Genomic DNA, 13,084 nt, shown 5'->3' with positions numbered 1-13,084 from the left:
AAGAAACATTCATCTTAATATTGCAATAATATTGAGTTGGTATAAAATCCGGTTTTATGAATTTTTAAGTGAACACTGGACATCGTCAGGAAAGAATTTCCTACCCTGTCAAAAAATGTTTGTATTTTATTGCAATAAAAATTCATATTGAAATGCTTAAAAGCACTTAAAAGCTAAAAACCAAAGGATTTTTAATCCAAAAATGTTTTGTTTTTAATTTTTTTTATTGGAATTGCCTTTTCGTTTTAGTGACTTTTTATGTATCGAATATGATTTAATACAATCGTGCATATTATTCTCATATTTTTTGTTAAAAAATAACTAGAATCGTATATAATAATTTAGAAATACACGTGAAAAAATGAAGAATGCCATCAAAAAATATATAAATTACTTAAAATATTTTTTACTCGGCTCCTAGGGCCCGTTGGCAAGAAGAACGCTCGGACGCGAGCCAAATATTTTACGATCTAATATCACCAAAAAAAGGTTTATTGAAATCAGTGATCGCACCGTACCCTCCCTTGCTAGAGGAATTTGAAAATTCTAAAAAATACGCTTTTTTTATTTATGTACGTAATTTAGTAAAATGATGTGTCGACTAATTCAACATTGTACCCAGTGGCAACTTCAAAAAATCGAAGTTCAACACGACTAATAATTTTGAATTTTAATTTTGCGTTTGAAAGTTTTTTTAATCAATCTGTAGATTCAGTCATTCATAATGAATATTTACGAACAAATATGTGCGAGTCTATTTATAATTTGGTATATCTTTCACCAATTTTGTACATATTCAAGGTCTGTTTTTATATTTTTTTGGTACAAGAGTTTTTCCTGACTTTATCTTACTAAAATTTATTCTGTACTGCATAAGGACTTGGCATGATGAAGAGAATTTTCGGCCATAAGTAGTACTGTTAAATATATTTATTTTTAATTTTAGAACAAGTTTATGCTGCACACTAAGTACAAGATATAATGAAGGTTTGTGAATTTAATAATAACGGGTCGTAGCTGGTGTTTAAGAATGAGAAATCCAGGTTTCACGAAAGTGTAAAATAATGAATTTTGAGCTATTAACCTAGGACAACTAAATCAACATTTGTCTTCAGAAAAGAATTTCCTTGGTATTACAATGTTATATAGTTTCACTAGTTGTCTGATTGACAAAATAATATCTTTCAATTAATTAATCTGTATTTAAGGTATTGGTTGAGATAAAAAAGTCAGTGTCACAAGCGGGATTCGAACCCATAACCTTCGGCTAAATACCACTTGAGCTACGTGACTTCTTACTTTCTGACAAACGACATGGCCACGGAGAGCTTGAGTGAAGATAGTTAATTTAACTTACTAAATTCGTTAGATTTCGTGATCCGATTGTCCAAATAACATCTTTCAATTAATTAATCTGTGTTTAAGATATTGGTTGAGATAAAAAAGTCAGTGCCACAAGCAGGATTCGAACCCACGATCTTCGGCTAAATACGCCGCTGTTATACCACTTGAGCTATCGTGACTTCGATCCACTCGAACACTAACTTCTCACCTCAACCCCACCTTTTTGAATTTTCCCCTCCTTTTTGCCTTTTTTNATATTTAATTTGGTTTTGCAGTTCAGCACCATCCTTGAACTAATGGTATTTGAGCTTAGTGCTTTGATGGCTGCTTGGACATTTTTGTTTAAGGCGTCGGCTTCTTTGAGGTGAAAAGAGCCGACGAAGGGAAAAATTTATTGGTAATGTTTCGGCCAGATTATCCTTTCAGGATTATATAGAATGGGATAAATAGGAAAAGGAAAGGTAAATTGTTGGGAAATTAGACTATGTGAAAAATATTTGATGTGTGGAATGTAACGGTAACTAATCACCACACATTTTTATATATTGCCTTGCTCACTGTTACTTGTTACCTACTTGAACATAGTTATAATGTACTACAAATTATTTTTTTAAATTTTAACAATATTCAGTAAACAAAAAAAAATAAAAATTATAACTATTGTAAATATTTTCTTTAAAAAAAACGAGTGTGGCCACTTTTTTGCCCTTCAGTGTATTTATAAGGTATTATGTGATATATTTATGTGAGATAATTATAATTTTGTTATAGATTGTTAAAGGTAGTTTTTAAGCAATGTACTAAAAAATCGGCTCGATTTCAATTGCCAAAAACTTAAACAATAGGTTTTTAATCGGATCCGCAATCGTGCGATCGTTCTGGAAGACTTCCCAGTTGCAATTTGAACAATTGATGTTCTGCATTGTGAACGTCGCTGGCAAATTAAACTCCATATCTCTTGACTTGATACGTTAATTTATCGCATTGGCTTTTGAGGAAAGATTAATTAGAGGAGGGACAAGGCCGTTTCTGTCTATTTTAGATCCAGACGCTCTTGACGGGGACGTCGACAAATTCTGAAAAGGAATCATTTTAAAGTGTCGAAGTTTCCGCCGATTTGCAAAATATCTCACTGGCATATTTTGGACAGAAATGGTTTTCCGTAACGTTCTAAATATCCACAAATTTGTCCACTAAACAGTAGTTTTAACTTAATATATAAATACCAGCTTATGTAATAATAATTCTATACCCATTATATTTCGTGGTCCGGTTGATCAAATAACTTCTTTCAATTAATTAATCTTTATGTAAGGTATTGGTTGAAATTAAAAAGCTAGTGTCACGAGGGGGTTCGAACCCAAGGCCTTCGGCTAAATACGCCCCTGCTCTACCACTTGAGCTATCGTGATTTCGATCCACCCGGACCTTTCGAATTTTACCACCTTTTGGCCATTTTTCAAAGGTTCAGATGGAGAGTTGGTGTCCCAGTGGATCGAAGTCACGATAGCTCAAGTGGTAGAGCAGGGGCGTTTTTAGCGGAAGGATCGTGGGTTCGAATCCCACTCGTGACACTAGTTTTTTCATTTTAACCAATACCTTACATAAAGATTAATTAATTGAAGGAATTATTCTATACAATAATACAGTAAGAACATCTATCTATAATTTTTTTTTTGCCTTATGATCTTTGCATAATAGCCATGACGAATTCTTATATATGTTGTTCAAATTGGGGGTTATCAGGAAAAAAGGGCCAGAGGCGACGGTGGGAATCGAACCCACGACCGCGGTGTGACAGTCTCTCATGCTAACCACTCGGCTACCGCGGTCCCTATCTATAATATTCAAGTTAGTTATTGAGTTTTAAAACTCCTACTGAAAAATTATTTATTTTTATATAATATGTCTCAGTACCTTAAGAAAATAACGATGTACAAATATTTTTTGTTATTATGGGAGGAAGAGGTGAATTGAGAAATTCCGCGATTAGATCAATGCACTATGTTAAAATCAGATCTGAAAATAATGATATTTGTTTTAATTCCGTTCTCAATTCGGATAAATGTGGCAGATTTCAAAATTTCATTTTCGTTGTACTCATAAGAGAAAAAATTATATCGTCCTCTTAATCCATAATTATAACTCGGAACTGTGTCATTATAAGAGGTCATTAACACTCTGGATCAAGATATGGTCTTGATGAAGAAAGCACATTTAGTTACTGCCAAACCTTTGACTTATTTTAACGTCATCATCAGGGAAAAACACTCTTAAATATGTCCACAGATTGATTTAAGATTTAATTTAAGTCTCAGTCCTTGGCAACATTAGGACTGAGTTGGTCTATAGGGAAATTTGATATCGCCTGTAAAAAAACTTAAATATGTCTATCTGTACACATATTTAAGATTGTTTTGCTCTGATGATGACCTTATGGTCGAAAGCTTGCAGTAACGACTGAATTTGTTTTCTTCAACACTTGATCCAATTCGTGACTGAAAAAATCGGCGATATTTATAATATTGAAAATTATAATGGTAATAAATTATTCTTTTTATGTCAGATCTTGGTTGAGATAAAAAATTCAGTGTCACGAGCGGGATTCGAACCCACGACCTTCGGCTAAATACGCCGCTGCTCTACCATTCCATTTGAGCTATCGTGACTTCGAACCTCTCCGATCCTCTTTTATCTCAATCAAGACCTCACATAAAAAGAATAATTTATTGAAAGAAGTAACTTGGTCAATTGACCACTAAAAAATAAATGGAGTAATATTTAATAAGTAAAAGAAATATCACTTCACTAACAGATCCCCGTGGCCACTTCATAAGTCGCTGAGAATCCTGATTACACGACATTTAAAAATGGCAAAAAGTGGCAAAATTTGAACGGTTGTACGTTGAGATGGTGAGTTGGTGTCCGAGAGGATCGAAGTCACGATAGCTCAAGTCGTAGAGCAGCGGCATATTTAGCCGAAGAACGTGGGTTCAATCCCGCTCATGACACTGACTTTTTTATCTCAGGCAAGACCTTACATAAAAAGGATAATTAATTGAAAGAAATAACTTGATCAATTGACCACTAAAACATAAATCGAATAATATATAAATAATATTATTAATAATATAATATTAGCATATTCGGTAACAGTGAGTCAAATAGCTTAAAAGAAACAAGGATTGATGATTTAATATGTTGAATGGATTTTTAGGTGATAATTACCAACTTTACTCTATATTCAGTTGATATGACGTTTCTAAAGTGATAATAACTGATCAATCTTCTTATGTCAATTAATTGACTCGTCCTAACTTCACAGTCTGGTCAATAAGCAAAAGAGTTTCTTTTCAATTGTGCATAATAATGGTAAATACGGTCATAATTTTTCAGCCAGTGTTATAAAAAAGTTGATAATTAGAATATCATCAGTTTGTACACTTTATTTTAGGAAATCCAATTTTCAAGTGTCGCTCGAGGAAGAGTAGTTGTTTGGCGTTGGACAAAAGACCGGTTTGCCAATTGGCTTCCAAGGCAAAATAGAAAAGAATTAATGGAAACAAAGAATTTCCGTAGAAGACCGTAAAAGAGTCCACTTCTTGATCACTATCACGACGGGTATCAGTAGAAAATAACACGTAATTGTTCGTTAACGATATTTTCCTCCGGCAATTAACTAAGTGCCCTCTTACGTAAAAATCAACACTTGCCTTCATTAAAGAAGGTCTGGCCAGCTTCGGCCAGGTGCTATCATCGGAACGCCCCGCCAGATTATTTATTATTTTGGCACGGGGTTGAAATATTTTGTAATTTAATTCATACTTTGGGTTGTTTTCGTTTTCGATCTCGTTTTTAAACTGGTTTTAACCACGATTATTTTTTCGATTTCATTTAGAATAGGTTACTTATATTAATAACACTATTTCTGACTGCATACAGATTAAAGATAATTGTTGGAGTTGGCGTCCGAGTGGATCGAAATCACGATAGCTCAAGTGGTAGAGCTAATTCAAATGAAAAAGCTAATGTCACGAGCGGGATTCGAACCCACGATCTTCGGCTGCTCTTAAATACGCTCGCTGCTCTACCACGTGAGCTATCGTGACTTCGATCCACTCGGACGCCAACTTCCAATCTCAACCTACCTTTCGAATTTTCCCTCTTTTTGCCATTTTTCAAATGTCGTGTATTCAGGATTCGATTCTCGTCGACAAATGGAATCCGTCTGGATCGAAGTCACGATAGCTCAAGTGGCAGAGCAGCGACGTATTGAGCCGAAGGTCGTGGGTTCGATCCCGCTCATGACACTGACTTTTTTATCGCAGCCAAGACCTTACATAAAAATATTAATTAATTGGAAGAAATAATTTGGTCAAAAGGCCACTAAATACAATGGATTTAATAAATAAAACGAAGTATAACCTCACTAACACTCCGTGGCTACTTCATTTGCCGCCGAGAATCGAATCCTGGTTACACGACTGAAAAATGGCAAAAAGAGGGAAAATTCGAAAGGTTGTAAGTTGAGATGGGGAGTTGGTGTTCAAGTGGATAGAACTCAAGTGGTTAGATAAGCGGCGTATTGACTGACCAGAAGGTCGTGGGTTCGAATACCGCTCGTGACACTAACGTTTTCATTTCAACCAAAACCTTACATAAAAAGATTAATTAATTGAAAGAAGTAATTTGGTCAATAAACCACTAAATATAATGGATTAAAGATAAACTTTTTCAAATGTCGTTTAATCAATTTGATTCTCGGCGACAAATGAAAAATGGCAAAAAGGAGGAAAAATTCAAAAGGTGTGGTTGAGATGGGAGGTTAGTGTCCGAGTGGATCGAGGTCACGATAGCTCAAGTGGTAGAGGAGCGGCGTATCAAGCCGAAGATCGTGGGTTCGAATCCCACTCGTGCCATTGACTTTTTTATCTCAACTGAAAACCTTAATTAATTATAAGATATTAATTGGCCAAGCGGACCACGAAACTAGTGAATTTAATAAACGAGAATCTTTTTTGGTGTTGAAAAAAGATATTAAAAAGCCTTTCCTCCAGTGCGACCTATATATATTATACCCACACCTTGGAAAGTGGACTTTTTCCTATAAGACCGTACCTTTTTGGTATGAGAATTTCCTTACCGAAATAGCTGTACCGTAACCGGGCTAAGCGCGCTGATGCTTAACATTCACATAGGATATTTGTGATGACTCCGGTTCCTCCTGACAGTCGGCATGTTTTTGCATCTGCTTTGCCCGTCTTCTTTAGGTGGTAGTTACAAAGGCTGTGTCCGTTGTACAGGTCTGTTTTCCTCAAATCCTGCCTGCTGCGAGGGAGGAATTCCTTCTTTTTTTGAGAGATTTATAAATTTCTTAGCTTACCTCAGACCTGTTGCTTTCTCAATCCAATTTTTCCAGTTCCAACACACACTCCGGTGCATCTAGTAGTGGTTCTAGTCCCATGGGAGAGAAAACTACCCCTTTTTTATATATTTGATCAGCTTGTTCATGTCCTATCCCTTCAAGTTCCCGAACTCACTTTGAGGTAATTTTGTTACGGTTAAAAAATTATAAAATTTTTCAAGATTTTAGTTGCACTTGTTACCACAAACAGGTTAGAGAGATCAGGATTACTGGAACCTACAGGTTTAGCACTCTTATTCAGGACTTTTTATATTTATCACATCTTTGCTTTTATATAGTTGAGGTGTTTAAAACACTTTGCGGATTAAATGCCAGCAGGGAACAGCTTTTGCTTGAGAAAAATTAATTTGACTGGTTAGACTTTGGTAACATCTGTAGTAAAAGCGTGAAGCTGAAAGTGTTTTTTCAAGCGGTCTGAGGCAATTAATCTGCGAGGGATTAATAAAAAGATATTCCCCCCGGTCCGGTTGTGAGTAAAATGAGGAAATGCATTGCTAAATCGTCCATTTCCGTTGTCAGGGCCATTTCAATCTTCCCACAGCAATTGGAAACTGAAAACGGTTCGAATCCCAGCGGGCCAAATTCACGGGAGTTTTGTGAATTCCCTTCCACAATGCAAAACGGCTATAGTACAATCAACTCGACCTGCAAGAAAATATGTTTTCGTGAATCCTAAAATAAAACAGGACAAAGAAATCGATAGAAATAAAAATTTCTCTTTCTAACTACAGAAGTCTAAAATGGCGCTGAACACTTTTCACATTAGAAATAAAACAAATTAAATGTTAATGAGTTGTAACCTCATTTTTTCACCTAACAAAATCGTAGATAACAAAACAAAAATGTAAAAATCGACATAATTCTCTGATGATCGATTGGCTAATTTTATTTTATTGATTTGTAACATTCTGAAATTGGCGACTTGTAGAAACGGAATTGTATTATTTCCAAATAAAGCTTTCAACTTGTCGTTTAAGCTTTTGGATAATATCGGAAGAAGCGGAAAATAAATACTAAACTTGCTCATAAGACGATATAAATAGCATTAACAAGGATGCCCACAAGGAGGAGTACTATCGATACTTCTATGATTCCTAGTCCAAACCAATCACTCAACAGGATTGGGCTACGCAGATATAATATGTTCTGTCATACATGTAAAACGCGCTAAACATTGAAGATGATGTGAGAAAATGAATTCAATAACAGGAGTCTCCCAAGGTAGTGTTCTTGGGCCAATCCTTTATTTATTTATTTTATATACGGGCAGAGCCCATTTAATACTTATAAGAAAAAGTAAAACAATAGTAAAAAATATTCACAGAAATGTGTGGTGTTTAGTGACAGTTAATGATTATTTGGAGATGGTGAGATGCGGTCTGGTGTGACGTAGGTTTTAGGAAAATATTTTGTTTATCGTGCCAACGTTTCGGTCTTTATTTGGCTCATCTTCAGGGCCTTTGAGTGAGTACAAATACTTAGATTGAATCTAAAATTTCTAGCATTGTATAAATTCATTTTTTTCACATCCTACTGTATTTGTAAAATTTAAACAATGTTTATAAATCCCAGGCCCTGAAGATGATCTCAATAAAGTTCGAAACGTTGGCACGATAAATAAAATGTTTTTCTAAAACCTACGTCACGCCAGACCGCATCTCACCATCTCCAAATAATAATAATAATATACATAGATTGAAATTAAATTGTACATAAGTTTTCTTAATAATATTAACATATTACGATTAAAAATATTGAAAAAACTAATTGAATTACAATTGCAAATATATTATTAATGATAATGAGAACAGGTTAAACTTAGCATTATTGAAAACTAAATTAAATATAATATAGTAGGTAATAGAAATAGCAGTANATATATACATATATATAAAACGGAGAATAATATTGCTTAAGAGGAAATACTAAAAAAAAAATACAAAAAAGAAAAGACTTGCTGGCGATTAATTTTGGAAAAATTTCTCGGAAAATTGTCATTGAATATCGGAGAATGAGTAGTTGAAAAAATCTATTTGTGAATTATTGGCATCTTTCAATATTCTGTTAATTCCAGCGAACTTGAGAAAATCGGCTCTTAGGAAAGGAATGTGGAAGGTTTGGCAGGATCTAGCGGTATAATTTGGGACGTTGAAGGAAATAGAATGAAGGACTGGACAGTCCATGGTGCTATGGAGGATTTTATGGAAGAAAATAAGATTTATTTGTATTTACTTAATATATATTGATGATATCCCTAATCACCCAATACTTCCCTGTTTTGCAGATGACCTTGTCTACAAACAATTGTCTTGCCGTTTTCTTCTCTACAGTCTCACATTACCGTCCTTGAATCTTGGCTACACAAATGAATGATAACAACAAATAAAAATAAATGCCAGTGTATTAACTTCACATTCGGCGAGCAATCCTTTCTCTTGCACATCACAACCGTGTTCCTCACCTACCGCAAACTATGTTCGCTACTTAGGACATCAACAAACGCCTTACATGGAATCCCCAAACTAGACTTTAAGGACTAAAGACTAGACAAGTACTTAACAGACGATACAAATTTCTCTCGACTCTTAGGCCATCCAGACTATCCCTTAACATAAAAGACAAATGTACAACACGTTACTCAAACCTACGTGGACTTACCGTATGGTAATTTGAGGCTCAGGCAAAGCATCCAACTCCTGTCGAATCCAATCTTTTCTGGCCAAAACCCTTCGTTGAATTGCGCAAATGCTTTCTACGTGTCCAAAGTCAATCCATCCTGATGTACTGCGAAATATGGGGTTCTGCGGCGGACTTCTCATTTGAAACGCCATCAAAATCAACAATCAATACAAAACCAACTATTGAGATTAATCACAGACCCCCCCCCCACGTGTTCAGTATCAATTTCTTTGACCTATCACTAAAACTGACAAGAAACTACAGTTATAATGATAAACATTGGCAAAACTAACACACAACAATAATGGCATGTATGCTATAACAGGCGAGTGGGGAGACAAATATGTCGGACAGACAGAATGAAATAAAAAGCAGATACAAAGAACGTACAAAATTGTTTAGGAACCGTGACTGAAAATCAAACTCCTTGACTCCCCTTACAGAAAACCTTCACGAACCTTCAACATTACAAACAAGGACGAAATATTAACATTGGCGACCATCTGTGGTTAACAAGCTTATGCACTATGTATCATAACTGCTTCATAACTGCTTCGTCTTGCCTACCACGCTGCAACTATTGAGCTTGAAGCAGCTCTGTAGTCTGTACGTAAGCAGGGTCTCATCCTGCTTATTTCAGATTCATCGATGATGTCTCAGCTAGTACTCTCAACCAGCGGAGCAAGCCGTAAGTTCTAGCTACATCAACAAGGGTACTCGCAGCATCATCTCTCGCACTCAACAGCCGACGTGGCTGCCTGCTGCACGTCCCTTCGCTCGGTACCGACTCCTGCTGCATCAACATCTGGCTCATCGGCATTAATCCGAACTTCGACCATCGGCTCAACCCATAACCCCGGCCCCTCCCAGGTTTTCATAAAAGTACGATAGTTGTTTGTCCAACGGTCATCGGTTTATGACTTTGCATTACTAATGCCACTAATTGATGTGGCTGCCTGCTGCACGTCCCTTCGCTCGCTACCGACGCTCGCTAACTCCCGCTGCATCAACATCTGGCTCATCGGCATTAATCCGAACTTCGACCATCGGCTCAACCCATAACCCCGGCCTGTCTCAGGGTATTCATAAAAGTACGATAGTTGTTTGTCCAACGGTGATCGGTTTATGGCTTTGCATTACTAATGTCACTAATTGATGTGGCTGCCTGCTGCACAAGTCCGTTCGCTCGCTACCGACTCCCGCTGCATCAACATCTGGCTCAACGGCATTAATCCGAACTTCGACCATCGGCTCAACCCATAACCCCGGCCCCACTCAGGGTATTCATAAAAGTATGATAGTTGTTTGCCCAACGGTCATCGGTTTATGACTTTCCATTACTAATATCACTAATTACTTCTTGTTGATGATACACATTTTTTCAATCCCAAGGACTCATTACATTAACAACTGACTGCTGAATTAATACGATCGCCTGGGCTTGTAGACAAATGATCATTGTAAAGATTTTAACCTTTTAATATTAGCTTATATTTTTCATTCTATTAACGTCGACAACGATGAATCAACGGCCTTAAAATGCTAAAAATAATAAACTGGAAACGAAACACACACGTATGAATGGATTTATTTATAAAACAAGCGTCAAGAGCCGACCTGGCTTTAGTTCAGTTGACAAGTTGAGGCCACGGTTGGTGTGTCATGGATAGTGACCAAATTTTTTTTAGGAGGATGATGCCGCGATTAAAAAATATATAAAAATCCCCCGGATAAACAACACCAATCTGTCAAACTCTCGACAGCTTTACCGAAAAAATCGAGAAAGACAATAGATTCGGTCGGTTTTTCCTTCTTTGACATCTAAACCTGGAGGAAATCCTCTTCTTTATCTCGCATCACCTGCCTTTATTATTTTAAGATTTTCGGATAATTAATGAAACCTGTGGTAATTATAAATGGCTCCTGCCAACTCTACACTCCTGGCCATACCTCGAATTAATAAAAAACATTCAAGGCGAGAATAAACGCTAAAATATATTTTAAAATCGAACAGAAAAAGCCACTTGCTAAACTTTTTAGCCACGATCTTCGAAAATATAAACTCACTTTAACACTCAATATTTTTCTGTAAATCGAAATTTTTTATTGAAATTCAGGAGAAACTTCCATAAAAAAAACTTCTCCCGTAGAACTAAATGGTCTTATCAAGTTCCTAAAGTTAAAATTAATTTTATTTCATATGTTTCTAATCAATTATTTTCATTGAAACAATTATAGCTTATTAAATTTGATAGTTAATTACCATTGAAAAAGCTGAATTCCCTCATCAACTTAGAATGAGAGTCCGCAGCAGAACCCCATATTCTGCAGTACATTGTGATCGGTTGACTTAGTGTCAAATGAAAAAGTCATTTTATAAGGAGAGAGGATAGGATCATTTTCCAGAAGAATGCAATTAGTCCATTTGATTTCGAATTTGGACAACCAATTGGTGGATAAGGTCACATCATCCCAGTTTCTTGTCGAGTAATACTCCAAGGTACCTTACCTTTTCTAAAGTGGCGATATAATAATTTTTCGGCACAGGGTGAATGTAAAAATTGCTTGTTTTCTTCTTGCACCAGGTTTACAGGTAGCAAATGTAGTCCTGGGTGTTTTTGTTATCATCGGATGACTCCATATTTGCATAAGACTGCTGCATCATCTACGAAATAGATGGAACCTGCTTGGTACAATAACGGACCCTATGGGTTTGGGTGTAATCATAAATAAATCTATAATTAATTACAATTAATTAAGGTTTTTAATTGAGATAAAAAAGTCAATGGCACGAGCGGGATTCGAACCCACGATCTTTGGCTTGATACGCCGCCGCTCTACCACTTGAGCTATCGTGACCTCGATCCACTCGGACACCAACTTCCCATCGCGATATGCTCGTGGGTTCGAATCCCGCTCGTGCCATTGACTTTTTTATCTCAACTAAAAACCTTAATTAATTGTAATATATTAATTGGTCAAGCAGACCACGAAATTAGTGAATTTAAATCTATAATTAATTTTTTTTTTTGGGGGGGGAGTAAGGGTTTCAAATTTTGCTCCACTTTGATCTAATTAAATTCAATGCCACCTCTATTTGGATTTCATTGAGAAAAACTTTTTCTTAGAATGTTTGTAAACTTTTTCTGGGGTTATTGGCTGAGTTAAAACCTGATTCAACCTATTTTGAAGAGATTTTTCTTTACTTAAACTAAAATGTCTTCCAAATAGATTTTGTTGGTTAGGGTTGGTCAGGTCTTGTCTGTGACAAACCAAGTTTATTTGGCAAAAAAAAAATTCACTGGTCAGTATCAACAGCCAATTTTTCAAACCTCAATCTACTCATTTTCATTAAGTGATTTCAAAAAAATATTGATTCAAATGTCTTTAAGATAAGACATGTAAATATATTATGTATGTATATGTTTATATGTAGAAAGAGAAAGTAAGAAATAAATTTAGTAAAAATATGTTGTTGATTTTTTTCTATCTTATACTATTCCCTAAATGGAACAAATCCCTAGTCTCCATTAAAATGTAATCATATTTATGTGAAACAAGGGCTCTTATTTTGTTGATGTAATCATGAAGCAGCATTGGGAACTTAGATTCCTAGAAAGATTGTGGGAATCGGCG

The sequence above is a fragment of the Cimex lectularius genome, unplaced genomic scaffold (genome assembly GCF_000648675.2).
Source record: "Cimex lectularius strain Harlan isolate CLEC.00 unplaced genomic scaffold, Clec_2.1 scaffold62, whole genome shotgun sequence".
Classification (NCBI taxonomy): Eukaryota; Metazoa; Arthropoda; class Insecta; order Hemiptera; family Cimicidae; genus Cimex; species Cimex lectularius.
Note: the sequence above shows the minus strand (reverse complement) of the source record.